This window comes from Nicotiana sylvestris, chromosome 1, assembly GCF_000393655.2.
Source record: "Nicotiana sylvestris chromosome 1, ASM39365v2, whole genome shotgun sequence".
In the NCBI taxonomy this organism is placed as follows: domain Eukaryota; kingdom Viridiplantae; phylum Streptophyta; class Magnoliopsida; order Solanales; family Solanaceae; genus Nicotiana; species Nicotiana sylvestris.
The window spans coordinates 148,010,402-148,030,105 of NC_091057.1; positions in this window are offsets into that span (position 1 = coordinate 148,010,402).

A 19,704-nucleotide genomic window follows, 5' to 3' on the forward strand; every position below is an offset into this window, starting at 1 on the left:
CAGGGTGCATGTTGAACTTAGAAAAAAATTGCAGAAATTTTGCTGGTATGATGAGGCCTGCAGGCTTCGCAAAGGCGATATCGCAAATGCGAGGGCTTGGTCGCAAATGCGAACCAGCCCAGGCCTGCCTTATCTTGCAAATGCGAGCTATGTTTAGCAAATGAGAGGATCCCCTTCGCAAATGCGACGTATGCTGGGAAGGCTTGAAGTCGCAAATGCGACTTATTGTTCGCAAATGCGAAAAGCCCAGATTTCCTAAGGGTTCGCAAATGCGAGCTTTCCTTCGCAATTCCCAAGCCATCAGAGGCTGGGGTTCGTAATTGCGAACCCTTGTTCGCAATTCCCACATCTGAGACCTGCAACTTTTATACTTAGATGATTTTAAACTCATTTTTTCACATCTTTTCAAAACACAAACTCCTTTGGGCGATTTTCCAAGAACAACTCTTCTTCCAAATTAGCTGTAAGTTAATTTTTACTTATTTCCTTCAATCATTAACATCTTTTAACATGATTTCAACTTAAAATCAATGATTTTCCTGGGGGAAATTGGGTGTTTTGAGTAGAATCTAGGTTTTTCAAAAATTGGGGATTTGGACCTCGATTTGAGGTCCGATTTAAAAACAAATTATATATTTGGATTCGTGGGGGAATGGGGTAATCGGGTTTTGGTTAGAACCTCGGGTTTTGACCATGTGGACCTGGGGGAAATTTTTGACTTTTTGGGTAAAATTTTAGAAAACTCATTTTCATGCATTGGGGTTGATTCATTTAGCGTTTATTGATGTAATTAAGTAACTTATGACTAGATACGAGCGAATTGGTGGTGGAATCAAGGGGTAAAGCTATAGTTGAATCGTGAATTGTGTTCGTGGTATCGAGGTAAGTGTTTGGTCTAACCTTAGCTTGAGGGATTAGGAGTATTTGCTACGTGTTAATTGTGGAGTACGACATATAGGCATGGTGACGAGTATCTATACGTCGGTGTCGAGCATGCCCGTGAGTCTTGTGTTATAAATGGTTATGACTCTGTTGTGGTTTATTGTGCCTCCCATTTTATTTTGATATTATTGTTCCCTTGCCGGGATGTTGTTGAGATATTATCGTTCCCTTGCCGGGATATTTTTGAGATATTATTGTTTCATTGCCGGGATATTGTTGAGATATAATTGTTCCCTTGCCGGGATGTTTGTTTCATATTATTGTTCCCCTGCCGGGACTCCTCGTGATTATTGTTGGCTTGTAACTGGGAGCGGGTGGTACGCCTACCACAAGATATGATGAAATGGGAGTGGGTGGTACATCTACCACAAGATATAAGGAAATGGGAGCGGGTGGTACACCTACCACAAGATATGATGAAATGGGAGCGGGTGGTACGCCTACCACGAGACATAGTGAAATGGGAGCGGGTGGTACACCTATCACAAGATAAGTAGACTGGGAGCAGGTGGCACACCTGCCACGAGATACAGGAAATGGGATCGGGTTGCACGCGTGCAACAAGATGTGAAAAGAAAGTGAAATCTGCCTTTGTTTTCCTTATTCTTGTTAGTGGTTGGATTTTGATTCCTTTATGATTCTCTTGATATCCTATTTTTACATGTTATTCCCCGAAGCATGTTTCCCCCTCCCAACTTTACTTATTTATTTCTGTATTTCTTATCCGCTGTATATATTTGAACTGCACAGGTTTATTTGGTACTCTGGTCCTAGCCTCGTCACCACTTCGCCGAGGTTAGGCTAGACACTTACCAGCACATGGGGTCGGTTGTGATGATGCTACACGCTGCACTATGTGCAGATCCCGGAGCAGCTTTTTATTCGTAGTTGGAGGTTACCTTCAGTCCACGCAGAGATCCAAGGTAGACCTACAGGCGTCCGCAGGCAATGACATCTCCCTCTATCCCTATTTCCTGTTTCATTTTTCCTTTATTCAGAAACAGTGTACTGTTATTTCTTCAAACTTTGTATGTAGCAAATCTTAGACCGTCTGTGACACCGTGACACCAGGTTTTGGGTGGTTTAGGCTTAAGTATTCATAATAGATTCAGATTTCATATATTTTATTGTTGTCTTCCGCTTAAATTTACATTTTCGTTGTTATTATGTTATCGCCTTATATTTGTTAAGAAGAAATAATCGGATAATGAAGTAATTAGTTTAAAGGATTGGCTTGCCTAGCTCACATTAGTAGGCGCCATCACGACGCCCGAGGGTGGGAAATCCGGGTCGTGACAAGTTGGTATCAGAGCTCTAGGTTACATGGGTCTCACAGTTCACAAACAAGCTTAGTAGAGTATGAGGGATCGGTACGGAGACGTCTGTATTTATCCCCCAGAGGCTACAGAGTTAGGGAAAAACTTCACATTTATTCTTTCCTATCGTGCGATTTGGTCTCTCAATGCTAATTGAATTTCTACTCTGTTCTTCGCAGATGGCGAGAACACGTGCTTCCTTATCCACTGACCAGCAGCCTGAGCCCCCAGCAGCAGCTCCCTCGAGGGGCAGAGGGCGAGCTGAGGTCGTGCTAGAGGCCGAGGTAGGGGCAGAGCTCAACCCCGAGCAGCAGCACCAACACCAGCGGTGGAGCCTCAGGTTGATTTTGATGATGAGGTTCAGGCCCCAGCAGTTTCAGTGGGCCCAGATCAGGTCCCAGAGGGGTTTATTGCTACCCCAGTTCTTTAGGATGCTTTGGTCCGTCTAGTGGGCCTCATGGAGAGTGTCACCCGAGCAGGCTTGCTTCTTGTAGCACCAGCTGTCTCTCAGGCTGGAGGAGGATCCCAGACTCCTGCTACTCACACTCCGGAGCATGTAGCTACCCAGTTTCAGACTCTAGCGGTACAACCAGTTGGAGCAGTTCAGCCGAGTGTGGTAACTCAGACCGGTGATGGAGCAGCTATGTCTGCCGATGCTTTGTGGAGGCTGGATAGGTTCACCAAGCTCTTCACTACTACTTTCAGCGGTGCATCTACTGAGAATCCCCAGGATTATCTAGACAGCTGTCACGAGGTTCTTAGGAACATAAGTATAGTTGAGACCAATTGGGTCGATTTTGCCACTTTTCGCTTGTCTGGATCTGCCAAGACTTGGTAGAGGGATTTTTGTTTGGCTAGACCATCTGGATCTCCAGCTTTGACTTGGGAGCAGTTTACTCAGCTATTTCTGGAGAAGTTCCTCCCCATCACTCAGAGAGAGGCCTATCGGAGATAGTTTGAGTGTCTCCAGCAGGATTCTATGACTGTTACCCAGTATGAGACCAGATTCATCGACCTAGCTCGTCATTCTCTTGTCATACTTCCCACCGAGAGAGAGAGGGTGAAGAGGTTCATTGATGGACTTATTCAGCCAATTCGTCTTTATATGGCTAGGGAGACTGGGAGTGAGATATCTTTCCAGGAGGCGGCTAATGTGGCCAGGAGAGTGGAGATGGTTCTGTCACAGGGAGGTGGTCATGGGTCAGACAAGAGGCTCTGTCATTCAGGCAGATTCAGTGCTACCTCGTTTGGAGGTAGGGATTCATATGGTAGAGGCCATCATTCGAGACTTTTTCAGTCAGCACTTCAGGTTTCTCACAGTACTTCAGGTGGCCGTAGTTCTCAAATGCAGTATTCTGATCAGTAGTCCTACAGTGCACCATTAGCTCCTATCAGTGCACCACCGCTTCAGAGTTTCCAGGGTCATCAGCCCCATCAACCGAGGGCTTGTTTTACTTGTGGCAAAACGAGGCACATCGCTAGGTATTGCCCTCGAGCACCAAGCAGTTCTCAGCAGCAGGGTTCCCGTGCCATGGTTCAAGCACTAGGTGTTCCATAGCCCGCCCAGCCAGCTAGAGGTGGGGGTAGAGGTGCTAGAGGTGGAGGTAGAGGTATTAGAGGTGGATCTCAGGCCGCTAGAGATGGAGGCCAGCCAGCAGCAGGTCATCCCATAGATGTAGTTCAGGGTGGTGGGGCCCAACCCCGATGTTATACTCTTCCAGCCAGGCCCGAGGCTGAGGCTTCCGATGCAGTTATTACAGGTACGGTTTTGGTTTGTGATAGAGATGCTTCAGTGTTATTTGATCCAGGGTCTACGTACTCGTATGTGTCCTCTTATTTTGCACCGTATCTGGTCATGCCTAGTGATTCTATGAGTGATCCTGTTTATGTGTCTACACCAGTGGGTGATTCTATTATGGTAGATCGAGTCAATCGCTCTTGTATAGTCGTGATTTGGGGTCTTGAGACTCGTGTAAATCTGTTGCTTCTGAACATGGTTAATTTCGATATCATATTGGGGATGAACTGGTTATCACCTTACCACGCTATCTTGGACTTTCATGCCAAGACTGTGACCTTAGCCTTACCGGGTTTACCTCGTTTAGAGTGGAGAGGGACTCATATTCATTCTACCCGTAGTGTTATCTCTTATGTGAAGGCTCGGCGTATGGTTGAGAAGGGGTGTTTGGTCTATTTGGTATATATTCGTGATTCTAGTGCTGAGGTTCCTCCTATTGATTCTATGCCCGTTGTTCATAAGTTTCCTGAGGTATTTCCTTTAGTCCTGCCGGGTATGCCACCTGACAGGGATATTGACTTTTGCATTGATTTGGCTCCGGGCACTCAGCCTATTTCTATCACGCTGTATCGTATGGCCCCGCCTGAGTTGAAAGAGTTGAAGGAGAAATTGCAAGACTTGCTTGAGAAGGGTTTCATTAGACCCAGTGTTTCGCCTTGGGGTGCGCTGGTGTTGTTTGTTAAGAAGAAAGATGGAACGATGAGAATGTGTATTGATTACCTGTAGTTGAACAAGGTTACAATCAAGAATAAGTATCCATTGCCGAGGATTGATGATTTGTTTGATCAACTTCAAGGTGCTAAGGTATTTTCAAAGATTGACTTGAGATCTGACTACCATCAGTTGGTGATTATAGCATCCGATGTCCCTAAGACAGATTTCCGCACTCGGTACGAACATTATGAATTCTTGGTGATGTCATTCAGGTTGACAAATGCCCCAGCAGCTTTTATGGATTTGATGAACCGAGTGTTCAGGCCTTACTTGGATTCGTTCATAATAGTCTTCATTGATGATATTTTGATATATTCCTGCAGCTAGGAGGAGCACGAGCAACATCTCAAAGTGGTTCTTCAGACCTTGAGGGATAGTCAATTATATGCTAAGTTTTCGAAGTGTGAGTTCTGGTTGAGTTCAGTGGCATTCCCGGGTCATGTTGTATTAGCAGAGGGTATTCAGGTTGATCCAAAGAAGATTGAGGCAGTCAAGAACTGGCCTAGACCAGTATCGGCTACAAAGATTCGGAGTTTCTTGGGATTGGTAGGCTACTATCGTCGGTTCGTGGAGGGGTTTTCATCTATCGCAGCCCCGATGACCAGGTTGACCCAGAAGGGTGCCCAGTTCAGGTGGTCAGACGAGTGTGAGGCGAGCTTTCAGAAGCTCAAGACAGCTCTGACTACGGCACCGGTGTTGGTTTTGCCCACAGGTTCAGGGCCTTACACAGTTTATTGTGATGCATCTCGTATTAGACTTGGTGCAGTGTTGATGCAGGATGGCAAAGTCATTGCCTATGCTTCGCGGTAGTTGAAGATTCATGAGAAAAACTATCCCGTTCATGATTTGGAGTTGGCAACCATCGTTCACGCGTTGAAGATTTGGGGGCATTATCTGTATTGCATGGCATGTAAGGTGTTCACGGATCACAAAAGTCTGCAGTATTTGTTCAAGCAAAAAGAGTTGAATTTGAGGCAGAGAAGGTGGTTGGAGTTGTTGAAAGACTATGATAGCACCATCTTATATCATCCCGGAAAGGCCAATGTGGTGGCCGATGCTTTGAGTAGAAAGTCAGCAAGTATGGGCAGTCTTGCTTATATTTCGGTCGGTGAGAGACTGCTTGCTTTGGATGTTCAGGCTTTGGCCAATCAGTTCGTGAGGTTGGATGTTTTTGAGCCAAGCCGTGTGTTAGCTTGCATAGTCGCTCGTTTTTCATTATTGGAGCGTATCCGAGATCGGCAGTATGATGATCCCTATTTGTGTGTCCTTAGAGACACGGTGCAGTACAGAGGTGCCAAATAGGTTACCTTGGGTGATGATGGAGTTTTGAGATTGCAGGGTCGAGTTTGTGTGCCTAATGTGGATGGGCTTCGGGAGTTGATTTTAGAGGAGGCCCATAGCTCCCGGTACTCTATTCATCCGGGCGCCGCGAAGATGTATCAGGATTTGCGGCAACATTATTGGTGGTGGATAATGAAGAAGGATATCGTCACCTATGTGGCTCAGTGTTTGAATTGTCAGCAGGTTAAGTACGAGCATCAGAGACCCGGTGGTTCATTTTAGAGGATTGAGCTTCCCAAGTGGAAGTGGGAGCGGATCACTATGGATTTCGTTTTTAGACTCCCACATACTCGGAGGAAGTTCGATGCAGTGTGGGTTATTGTTGATAGGCTGACCAAGTCAGTGCATTTCATTCCTATGGCAGTCTCCTATTATTTTGAGAGGTCAGCTGAGATCTATATCCGGGAGATTGTTCGTCTTCATAGTGTGCCCGAGTCTATCATTTCGGACCGAGGTACGTAGTTTACCTCACGTTTCTGAAGAGCAGTTCAGCGAGAGTTGGGCACGCGGGTTGAGTTGAGTACAACATTTCATCCTCAGACGGATGGGCAGTCCGAGCGGACTATTCAAATTTTGGAGGATATGCTCCGAGCTTGTGTCATTGACTTTGTAGGCTCGTGGGATAAGTTTTTGCCTTTAGCAGAGTTTGCCTAAAACAACAGCTACTGGTCGAGCATTCAGATGGCTCCTTACGAGGCTTTATATGGTAGGCGGTGTCGGTTTCCGGTTGGATGGTTTGAGCCGGAAGAGGCTCAGTTGTTGGGTACGAATCTGGTTCAGGAGGCCTTGGACAAGGTCAAGATCATTCAGGATAGGCTTCGTACAACTCAGTCTAGGCAAAAGAGTTATGCCGACCGCTGTCACACCTCCTTTTTGCGCGTCCGGCCCCGGAGGGTTAAATGCGCGAGGGAGTTTTTCCAATTTAAGTGACAATATTCGAAATGGGATTATTTATTTAATTCAGAGTCGCCACTTGGGAAAGGTTTGGTTTTTGGTGTCCCAAGTCACCGGTTTATCTTGAATCCCAAATCGAGGAAATTTTCGACTTTTCCAAATGAAGTCTGCGAACCAGAAATTCTAAGTAAGGAATTCTGTTGACCCGAGGGAAGGTGTTAGGCACCCTCGAATCCCGTGGTTCTAGCACGGTCGCTTAAATTGTTATAATGGCTAAATATCTGATTTAAATACATGTTGTGACTTATGTGCTTTTATTAAGTTTAAACCGCTTTTATTATTATCATTTATTTTTATAGAATTGCAACGTCGTGAAAATGCATCTCGAACCACGTCACAATCAATGCACCCGTAGTTGTTAACACATTTCGACTCCGTTGAGATTTGAATTTGGGTCACATAAATGCGCACCCGAATTTAAGAATGTAATTTAATTAAGTGCGCCTAAAGAGACTATCACGTTATTTTTGGGGAGGGTCATGAAATTCGCTAAATAACCCATCCCGGATTCTAAGTATTTAACATGTACATTTATGAGGGCCCCGCAGTTTGTGCATTTTTATTTAGCGAGGCTCATCTCATTTATTTTAAAAGGTATCCTAAAAAGACTACATTTCCATTGATTTTGTTTCTAAAAATAAGAGAGGGAGCGAAAGGAAGATCTTATTTAGTTACATGCTACAAACACATCATTTTACATACCAGGTTAAGACGAATGTTAACAGAAAAGAATATTACTTAAAATTTGGAATTATAAGTGAATACAAAATCGACAAAATAATATATTCAAAGAAGATTAATTATTCTATAACTAGATTAACTTCACATAATTATGTGGATAGACCAATAATTGTTTCGACTAGTCAAAATAAATATCAACCTTGAGTCTTAGTGCTTATTCGAAAGTTTATTAGATCTAAATTTTAGCCATCTTGCTAGATTCACGCCTATTATATTAAAGCTCTTAACCCCGCACCATTGATTCGTATTCCCTAACATGTAAAAACCTGCTAATTCTATAGAGTTAATAGCCACTTTATTTACACGGTGAGCCGATGCTAACATTAATTATTAAACTACACTATTAAACCTATATTGAAACAGGGATTTCAAACGAGAGAGTTGACATTAATGGTTAATCCATTTAACTAACGTGATATGAAATTTGCTTGACATATGCGTTGAAATCAAACTGAATCGGGCCATGGCAAAACAATTCAAAGATCCAACGGGATACATACAAATGCCTGCTAATATTCTGTATTATGTTATCATCACCAACCAAACTAAATTGCTAAAACACATGGACATATGTCTAACCAATATAACAAAATACTACTTAACAGTCCATATTGGTTCAGGTACACCCCAATTTAACAAAAAAATGCGATTAGAATGAGTCCAAGCAAATACGAACCAAATGAATCATTTTAATCCTATTGCTATATTTGAAACACAGGTATCGTGAAAGTAGGTGAACAATTCATTTCTTTGTTTACTTCAACTCAACTTCCAATTCAAACGTACATCAATCCATAGTTTCAGAAGCGTGTACCTGGATGTTGAATACAACAGAAGAAACAGAAGGCAGAGAAATCAGCAGCAGCAGCAAACAGGAAAGGCAGCAACAACAATAAATACAGCAGCAGTGACAGTAACCAAGTGCACCAGGAACAACCCAAATGAAACCCGAAAAATTTGTGGAAAACTAGGTAGCAACAAACAGCATGCAAAACTCAAAATGGACTCGAACTCAAACCAAGGTTGGAGCAGTAGATTGCAGAGGAAGTTTCAACGAATTGGAGTCAAAACCAAAAAGAAACAGTATTAACTACTGAGGCTTCAAACTAAACCAAAGCCTGATGGAATTATGTTGCCAATCAAAAACTGAATTTCTCTCTTTTCAGGACTGTTTTTTTATATCTGGAAAACCTCTCCTCTTTCAGAACTGTTTTCTGTCTAGTCTTTTAGCTTCTGTCTCTATATCTCTCTGTCCTCCAATCTGCGTATCTATTTCTCTCTATGTGTCTATATGTGTGTCCCCCAACTAATGGAAAGACCCCTCTATTTATCCCCTATCAGACCCTTTAATAGCCTCTTAGACAAACTGAACCCCCTCCCATGTGGCCTCTTCTATTTTTCCACTCACTAGTTTAAAAGAAAAGATAGCCCATAAGATTCCCCTGACAGACCCTCTTCTCTTATTAAAATGGTTTATCATTTTATTAGTTTGAATAGGTATGGGCAGCAGGGGTGTGTTCTGACAGCACATGCTGTCCATTTAACTCTAATTCCTTAGCAGCTGACAAAACACATGCCGCCCAAAACCTAAACTAGGTGAACATGCTATCAATTTAAACCAAAGTCTGAAAATCTAACCTAGACTGCAGCTATAGATCAATTCTTAAATGCTTTCTGACTTAGCTAAACAGACTAACATACGATGACAATCAATTCTCAGCTGTTTTAACCATGTCTCAGTAAATCAAATTAAATATCATGAGTCAAATTATCACCATTCAAGGCTGAACTAATTGACGACGCGTATCGAATCGACTACGCGAATCACAACACATACAATCGAAACCAATGACCAAATTCCAACAGTATCAATCATGTGATTCAAATTGTACTGACCAAACAAAAGTTGCCCTGGAAACTAATTAATCGACTAAATTCAATTTCAGTCGATTGTATAGTTTATACACATACACACTATCAGTAAATGAAGAAAAACTTGACCAAATACAGAGGTTCGGGCAAGGTGGACAGAACAGTCGACAAAAATTCAAAAATAAATCAACTAAACATTTGGACATATGAACAGACATTTAACTATAACAAACAAAATGAACTAACAAAGAAAAGGAAAACAAAATACCTTAAAGTCTTGAAAAATCAGAAAGCCCTAGCTCGGATTTGAATCGACCTTTCTTGGGGTTGAACGGACTTTAATCGAAGTGTACTCAACTGAGAACACTTTGATTAAGGTCCATTATACCCTAATCTTCTGGTTCAAACGGACACAAATCGGACTCAGGACTTCTAGGGTTCCTAAGGGCAAATTTGGGATTCAGGTTGTCCTGGTTGGATTCGGACCAAACCAAACCTGGTTTGGTCATGAGGGAGGTTAGGGGGGTGCCTGGCATGGATTTGGGGTGGTTTGGTGTAGGTCGAGGTCCGACTCGAATCTTCAAATGAAGATTTGAGATGGTGGGGGAGGATTCGAGACCCACAGTTAGTGGATCTGTGTTCAGAGGGCCGAGGTAGTCCTAGGGTGTTAAAGTGGTGGTCACCAGCGTCCTTGCCGTCGGGTTTATGGTGAGGGGAAAGGGGGGAGGCGCTAGGGTTCCGTGGGTTTGGGTCTGGTGAAGACGACCTAAGGGCAGGGCGGGGGTCTGGCTTGGGGGCGTGGGGTAAGAGGGATGGGTTTATATACGGGGTAGGTGAGTGGATCCAAGCTGTTGGATCTGATGAGATCAACGGTTTGGATTACTTTAACTATATGAAATGAGGTCGTTTGGTCTTATGCTGGAACGGATCAAACCGGGTTTCATTGGGTCGGGTTAAGTAATGGGTAAGGGAGATGGGATGAGGGCCGTTAAATCGACCTGGTTTGAACGGCTGAGATGGATTGTCCTTGAAACGACGTAGTTTTGGTGTCAAACTACGTCGTTTTGGTGGCCTGGGAGATGGGATGCTTGGACCGGCTGCCTTGGGCTGCTTTTGGGCCTAAAATTTTAAAAGAAAATAGGCTCAATCCGATTTTTAAACCAATTTGCACTCTTTTCTTTTATTTTCTAATTTTAAAACACAAAACCTAATTAAAAATGAAATTAAACACCCATTAATTAGCACTTAACACAATTATCACACACATATTAAAATATTTAAATAGGTAAAATCACACCATGGCGAAAAATAGAATAAAAGATGCATATTTTTTGTGATTTTCCTTTTAATAACCGAATTATGGTTTAATTACACACGACATATATATATTTTGTATTTTTTGTTTGATAAGACTAATTGGATAGAACCACAAATAACTACCAAAAAATGTCACGTAAATTCCAAAAATTGTACGGCGAGACCATTTGTTATTATTTTGATTTCTTTTGGAGTGATTGTCGCGTAAACAAAAATCACGTGCTCACAGCTGCCCCTCTTTGTCCGAAAACATGGAGAGTTTTCGTGCAAAGATAAGTAAGCTAATATGAACGATTTTTGCCTATTGGAATACTTCGTGTGAAGCATGTTTTGAAAGATTTGACCGAATATTTGCTTCAAAGATTTCCTACATATCCTGAGCTAAACAGGAATCAGGTCAATGTAGTTCGGGAAATTTTGGTAGCTGGGACTACCATGGGATGACAATGTTTGCTGTTACTGCTGCTGCTGTTGCCACTACTGCTTACCGACTGCCTTATTACAACCAAAGGAAATTGAAACTGAACTAACTATTTATGCCTGTCAACCGCTAGTTACAAGATCCCTATCTATAATTCTTTTGCGACTTGATCTTGGGTCTTAGCTGATTCTACTTGTAGACTTCGATCCGAATCTTGATGCTTGCAAGTTGTAGGTGCCTGTTTATTTCTCCGATATTGAGTGAGACGGGATTGGCGGAACTCGGGACCTTGATCAAATTTGGAGCGATCCACCCTTTGTTTGTTCCAATATCTCGGAACATCTTCTTTTTATCCTTTTCTTCTTTTCTTTATTCTGGATTAAGACTCATCCCGTAGGTCGTCTCGATCCATGCGCCTCGAGGCCAAACCTGCCGAGACAAAACAAAACAAACGAACGAAATTTTTCTGCCCCAGTTTCACTAGGAAAATTTCGTGAGTTAATTTCCATAATAATCTACAGCACTGATGCGGGGATAAGAAAAAACTAGTTTGCAAAACACAACTCGGAGGCTGGAGCCCTAATGTCGCCAAAGGTAAAAATGCTCAGTTCAGGGTTGGAGCCCTAATGCTGGCTAAATGGAAAATGCTCAGTTCAGGGTTGGAGCCCTAATGCTGGCTAACAGAAAAATGCTCAGTTCAGGGTTGGAGCCCTAATGCTGGCTAACAGGGAAATGCTCAGTTCAGGGTTGGAGCCCTAATGCTGGCTAAATGGAAAATGCTCAGTTCAGGGTTGGAGCCCTAATGCTGGCTAACAGAAAAATACTCAGTACAGGGTTGGAGCCCTAATGTTGGCTATATGAAAAAATGCTCAGTTCAGGGTTGGAGCCCTAATGCTGGCTAACAGGAAAATGCTCAGTTCAGGGTTGGAGCCCTAATGCTGGCTAAATGGAAAATGCTCAGTTCAGGGTTGGAGCCCTAATGCTGGCTAATAGAAAAATGCTCAGTTCAGGGTTGGAGCCCTAATACTGGCTAACAGAAAAATGCTCAGTTCAGGGTTGGAGCCCTAATGCTGGCTAACAGAAAAATGCTCAGTTCAGGGTTGGAGCCCTAATGCTGGCTAAATGGAAAATGCTCAGTTCAGGGTTGGAGCCCTAATGCTGGCTAAATGGAAAATGCTCAGTTCAGGGTTGGAGCCCTAATGCTGGCTAATAGAAAAATGCTCAGTTCAGGGTTGGAGCCCTAATGCTGGCTAAATGAAAAAATGCTCAGTTCAGGATTGGAGCCCTAATGCTGGCTAAATAGATAATGCTCAGTTCAGGGTTGGAGCCCTAATGCTGGCTAAATGAAAAAATGCCTAGTTCAGGGTTGGAGCCCTAATGCTGGCTAACAGGAAAATGCTCAGTTCAGGGTTGGAGCCTTAATGCTTGCTAAATGGAAAATGCTCAGTTCAGGGTTGGAGCCCTAATGCTGGCTAACAGAAAAATGCTCAGTTCAGGGTTGGAGCCCTAATGCTGGCTAACAGGGAAATGCTCAGTTCAGGATTGGAGCCTTAATGCTGGCTAAATGGAAAATGCTCAGTTCAGGGTTGGAGTCCTAATGCTGGCTAACAGAAAAATGCTCAGTTCAGGGTTGGAGCCCTAATGCTGGCTAAATGAAAAAATGCTCAGTTCAGGGTTGGAGCCCTAATGCTGGCTAACAGGAAAATGCTTAGTTCAGGGTTGGAGCTCTAATTCTGGCTAAATGGAAAATGCTCAGTTCAGGGTTGAAGCCCTAATGATGGCTAATATAAAACTGCTCAGTTCAGGGTTGGAGCCCTAATGCTGGCTAACAGAAAAATGCTCAGTTCAGGGTTAGAGCCCTAATGCTGGCTAACAGAATAATGCTCAGTTCAGGGTTGGAGCCCTATTGCTGGCTAAATGAAAAATGCTCAGTTCAGGGTAGGAGCCCTAATGCTGGCTAAATGGAAAATGCTTAGTTCAGGGTTGGAGCCCTAATGCTGGCTAAATGAAAAAATGCTCAGTTCAGGGTTGGAACCCTAATGCTGGCTAACAAGAAAATGCTCAGTTCAGGGTTGGAGCCCTAATGCTGGCTAAATGGAAAATGCTCAGTTCAGGGTTGGAGCCCTAATGCTGGCTAACAAAAAAATGCTCAGTTCAGGGTTGGAGCCCTAATGCTGGCTAACAAGGAAATGCTCAGTTCAGGGTTGGAGCCCTAACGCTGGCTAAATGGAAAATGCTCAGTTCATGGTTGGAGCCCAAATGCTGGCTAACAGAAAAATGCTCAGTTCAGGGTTGGAGCCCTAATGTTGGCTAAATGGAAAAATGCTCAGTTCAGGTTGGAGCCCTAATGCTGGCTAACAGAAAAATGCTCAGTTCAAGGTTGGAGCCCTAATGCTGGTTAAATGGAAAATGCTCAGTTCAGGGTTGGAGCCCTAATGCTGGCTAATAGAAAAATGCTCAGTTCAGGGTTGGAGCCCTAATACTGGCTAACAGAAAAATGCTCAGTTCAGGGTTGGAGCCCTAATGCTGGCTAACAGAAAAATGCTCAGTTTAGGGTTGGAGCCCTAATGCTGGCTAAATGGAAAATGCTCAGTTCAGGGTTGGAGCCCTAATGCTGGCTAAATGGAAAATGCTCAGTTCAGGGTTGGAGCCGTAATGTTGGCTAACAGAAAAATGCTCAGTTCAGGGTTGGAGCCCTAATGCTGGCTAAATGAAAAAAATGCTCAGTTCAGGGTTGGAGCCCTAATGCTGGCTAAATGGATAATGCTCAGTTCAGGGTTTGAGCCCTAATGCTGGCTAACAGGAAAATGCTCAGTTCAGGGTTGGAGCCCTAATGCTGGCTAAATGGAAAATGCTCAGTTCAGGGTTGGAGCCCTAATGATGGCTAACGGAAAAATGATCAGTTCAGGTTTGGAGCCCTAATGCTGGCTAAATGGAAAAATGCTCAGTTCAGGGTTGGAGCCCTAATGCTGGCTAAAAGGAAAATGCACAGTTCAGGGTTGGAGCCCTAATGCTGGCTAAATGAAAAAATGCTCAGTTCAGGGTTGGAGCCCTAATGCTGGCTAAATGGATAATGCTCAGTTCAGGGTTGGAGCCCTAATGCTGGCTAACAGGAAAATGCTCAGTTCAGGGTTGGAGCCTTAATGCTGGCTAACAGAAAAATGCTCAGTTCAGGGTTGGAGCCCTAATGCTGGCTAACAGGGAAATGTTCAGTTCAGAGTTGGAGCCCTAATGCTGGCTAAATGGAAAATGCTCAGTTCAGGGTTGGAGCCCTAATGCTGGCTAAATGAAAAATTCTCAGTTCAGGGTTGGAGCCCTAATGCTGGCTAAATGGAAAATGCTCAGTTCAGGGTTTGAGCCCTAATGCTGGCTAAATGGAATATGCTCAGTTCAGGGTTGGAGCGCTAATGCTGGCTAACAAAAAAATGCTCAGTTCAGGGTTGGAGCCCTAATGCTGGCTAAATGGAAAATGCTCAGTTCAGAGTTGGAGCCCTAATGCTGGTTAACAGAAAAATGCTCAGTTCAGGGTTGGAGCCCTAATGCTGGCTAACAGGGAAATGCTCAGTACAGGGTTGGAGCCCTAATGTTGGCTAAATGGAAAAATGCTCAGTTCAGGGTTGGAACCCTAATGCTGGCTAACAAGAAAATGCTCAGTTCAGGGTTGGAGCCCTAATGCTGGCTAAATGGAAAATGCTCAGTTCAGGGTTGGAGACCTAATGCTGGCTTATAGAAAAATGCTCAGTTCAGGGTTGGAGCCCTAATACTGGCTAACAGAAAAATGCTCAGTTCAGGGTTGGAGCCCTAATGCTGGCCAACAGAAAAATGCTCAGTTCAGGGTTGGAGCCCTAATGCTGGCTAAATGGAAAATGCTCAGTTCAGGGTTGGAGCCCAAATGCTGGATAAATGGAAAATGCTCAGTTCAGGGTTGGAGCCCTAATGCTGGCTAACAGAAAAATGCTCAGTTCAGGGTTGGAGCCCTAATGCTGGCTAAATGGAAAAATGCTCAGTTCAGCGTTGGAGCCCTAATGCTGGCTAAATGGATAATGCTCAGTTCAGGGTTGGAGCCCTAATGCTGGCTAACAAGAAAATGCTCAGTTCAGTGTTGGAGCCCTAATGCTGGCTAAATGGAAAATGCTCAGTTCAGGGTTGGAGCCCTAATGCTGGCTAATTGAAAAATGCTCAGTTCAGGGTTGGAGCCCTAATCCTGGCTAACAGAAAAATGCTCAGCTCAGGTTTAGAGCCCTAATGCTGGCTAACAGAAAAATGCTCAGTTCAGGGTTGGAGCCCTAATGCTGGCTAAATGGAAAATGCTCAGTTCAGGGTTGGAGCCCTAATGATGGCTAACAGAAAAATGATCAGTTCAGGGTTGGAGCCCTAATGCTGGCTAAATGGAAAAATGCTCAGTTCAGGGTTGAAGCCCTAATGCTGGATAAAAGGAAAATGCTCAGTTCAGGGTTGGAGCCCTAATGCTGGCTAAATGGAAAATGCTCAGTTCAGGGTTGGAGCCCTAATGCTGGCTAACAGAAAAATGCTCAGTTCAGGGTTGGAGCCCTAATGCTGGCTAACAGGAAAATGCTCAGTTCAGGGTTGGAGCCCTAATGCTGGCTAAATGGAAAATGCTCAGTTCAGGGTTGGAGCCCTAATGCTGGCTAACAGAAAAATGCTCAGTTCAGGGTTGGAGCCCTAATGCTGGCTAAATGGAAAAATGCTCAGTTCAGGGTTGTAGCCCTAATGCTGGCTAATAGGAAAATGCTTAGTTCAGGGTTGGAGCCCTAATGCTGGCTAAATGGAAAATGCTCAGTTTAGGGTTGGAGCCCTAATGCTGGCTAATAGAAAAATGCTTAGTTCAGGGTTGGAGCCCTAATACTGGCTAACAGAAAAATGCTCAGTTCAGGGTTAGAGCCCTAATGCTGGATAACAGAAAAATGGTCAGTTCAGGGTTGGAGCCCTAATGCTGGCTAAATGGAAAATGCTCAGTTCAGGGTTGGAGCCCTAATGCTGGCTAAATGGAAAATGCTCAGTTCAGGGATAGAGCCCTAATGCTGGCTAAATGGAAAAATGCTCAGTTCAGGGTTGGAGCCCTAATGCTGGCTAACAAGATAATGCTCAGTTCAGGGTTGGAGCCCTAATGCTGGCTAAATGGAAAATGCTCAGTTCAGAGTTGGAGCCCTAATGCTGGTTAACAGAAAAATGCTCAGTTCAGGGTTGGAGCCCTAATGCTGGCTAACAGGGAAATGCTCAGTTCAGGGTTGGAGCCCTAATGCTGGCTAAATGGAAAATGCTCAGTTCAGGGTTGGAGCCCTAATGTTGGCTAACAGAAAAATGCTCAGTTCAGGGTTGGAGCCCTAATGCTGGCTAAATGGAAAAATGCTCAGTTCAGGGTTGGAGCCCTAATGCTGGCTAACAAAAAAATGCTCAGTTCAGGGTTGGAGCCCTAATGCTGGATAAATGGAAAATGCTCAGTTCAGGATTGGAGCCCTAATGCTGGCTAATAGAAAAATGCTCAGTTCAGGGTTGGAGCCCTAATGCTGGCTAACAGAAAAATGCTCAGTTCAGGGTTGGAGCCCTAATGCTGGCTAACAGAAAAATGCTCAGTTCAGGGTTGGAGCCCTAATGCTGGCTAAATGGAAAATGCTCAGTTCAGGGTTGGAGCCCTAATGCTGGCTAAATGGAAAATGCTCAGTTCAGGGTTGGAGCCCTAATGCTGGCTAAATGGAATATGCTCAGTTCTGGGTTGGAGCGCTAATGCTGGCTAACAAAAAAATGCTCAGTTCAGGGTTGGAGCCCTAATGCTGGCTAAATGGAAAATGCTCAGTTCAGAGTTGGAGCCCTAATGCTGGTTAACAGAAAAATGCTCAGTTCAGGGTTGGAGCCCTAATGCTGGCTAACAGGGAAATGCTCAGTACAGGGTTGGAGCCCTAATGTTGGCTAAATGGAAAAATGCTCAGTTCAAGGTTGGAACCCTAATGCTGGCTAACAAGAAAATGCTCAGTTCAGGGTTGGAGCCCTAATGCTGGCTAAATGGAAAATGCTCAGTTCAGGGTTGGAGACCTAATGCTGGCTTATAGAAAAATGCTCAGTTCAGGGTTGGAGCCCTAATACTGGCTAACAGAAAAATGCTCAGTTCAGGGTTGGAGCCCTAATGCTGGCCAACAGAAAAATGCTCAGTTCAGGGTTGGAGCCCTAATGCTGGCTAAATGGAAAATGCTCAGTTCAGGGTTGGAGCCCTAATGCTGGCTAAATGGAAAATGCTCAGTTCAGGGTTGGAGCCCTAATGCTGGCTAACAGAAAAATGCTCAGTTCAGGGTTGGAGCCCTAATGCTGGCTAAATGGAAAAATGCTCAGTTCAGCGTTGGAGCCCTAATGCTGGCTAAATGGATAATGCTCAGTTCAGGGTTGGAGCCCTAATGCTGGCTAACAGGAAAATGCTCAGTTCAGTGTTGGAGCCCTAATGTTGGCTAAATGGAAAATGCTCAGTTCAGGGTTGGAGCCCTAATGCTGGCTAATTGAAAAATGCTCAGTTCAGGGTTGAAGGCCTAATCCTGGCTAATAGAAAAATGCTCAGCTCAGGGTTAGAGCCCTAATGCTGGCTAACAGAAAAATGCTCAGTTCAGGGTTGGAGCCCTAATGCTGGCTAAATGGAAAATGCTCAGTTCAGGGTTGGAGCCCTAATGATGGCTAACAGAAAAATGATCAGTTCAGGGTTGGAGCCCTAATGCTGGCTAAATGGAAAAATGCTCAGTTCAGGGTTGAAGCCCTAATGCTGGATAAAAGGAAAATGCTCAGTTCAGGGTTGGAGCCCTAATGCTGGCTAAATGGAAAATGCTCAGTTCAGGGTTGGAGCCCTAATGCTGGCTAACAGAAAAATGCTCTGTTCCGGGTTGGAGCCCTAATGCTGGCTAACAGGGAAATGCTCAGATCAGGGTTGGAGCCCTAATGCTGGCTAAATGGAAAATTCTCAGTTCAGGGTTGGAGCCCTAATGCTGGCTAACAGAAAAATGCTCAGTTCAGGGTTGGAGCCCTAATGCTGGCTAAATGGAAAAATGCTCAGTTCAGGGTTGTAGCCCTAATGCTGGCTAATAGGAAAATGCTTAGTTCAGGGTTGGAGCCCTAATGCTGGCTAAATGGAAAATGCTCAGTTTAGGGTTGGAGCCCTAATGCTGGCTAATAGAAAAATGCTTAGTTCAGGGTTGGAGCCCTAATACTGGCTAACAGAAAAATGCTCAGTTCAGGGTTAGAGCCCTAATGCTGGATAACAGAAAAATGGTCAGTTTAGGGTTGGAGCCCTAATGCTGGCTAAATGGAAAATGCTCAGTTCAGGGTTGGAGCCCTAATGCTGGCTAAATGGAAAATGCTCAATTCAGGAATAGAGCCCTAATGCTGGCTAAATGGAAAAATGCTCAGTTCAGGGTTGGAGCCCTAATGCTGGCTAACCAGATAATGCTCAGTTCAGGGTTGGAGCCCTAATGCTGGCTAAATGGAAAATGCTCAGTTCAGAGTTGGAGCCCTAATGCTGGTTAACAGAAAAATGCTCAGTTTAGGGTTGGAGCCCTAATGCTGGCTAACAGGGAAATGCTCAGTTCAGGGTTGGAGCCTTAATGCTGGCTAAATGGAAAATGCTCAGTTTAGGGTTGGATCCCTAATGCTGGCTAACAGAAAAATGCTCAGTTCAGGGTTGGAGCCCTAATGCTGGATAAATGGAAAATGCTCAGTTCAGGATTGGAGCCCTAATGCTGGCTAATAGAAAAATGCTCAGTTCAGGGTTGGAGCCCTAATGCTGGCTAACAGAAAAATGTTCAGTTCAGGGTTGGAGCCCTAATGCTGGCTAACAGAAAAATGCTCAGTTCAGGGTTGGAGCCCTAATGCTGGCTAAATGGAAAATGCTCAGTTAAGGGTTGGAGCCCTAATGCTGGCTAAATGGAAAATGCTCAGTTTAGGGTTGGAGCCCTAATGCTGGCTAACAGAAAAATACTCAGTTCAGGGTTGGAGCCCTAATGCTGGCTAAATGTAAAAATGCTCAGTTCAGGGTTAGAGCCCTAATGCTGGCTAAATGGAAAATGCTCAGTTCCGGGTTGGAGCCCTAATGCTCGCTAAATAGAAAATGCTCAGTTCAGGGTTGGAGCCCTAATGCTGGCTAACAGAAAAATGCTCAGTTCAGGGTTGGAGCCCTAATGCTGGCTAAATGGAAAATGCTCAGTTCAGGGTTGGAGCCCTAATGCTGGCTAAATGGAAAAATGCTCAGTTCAGGGTTGGAGCCCTAATGCTGGCTAACAGAAAAATGCTCAGTT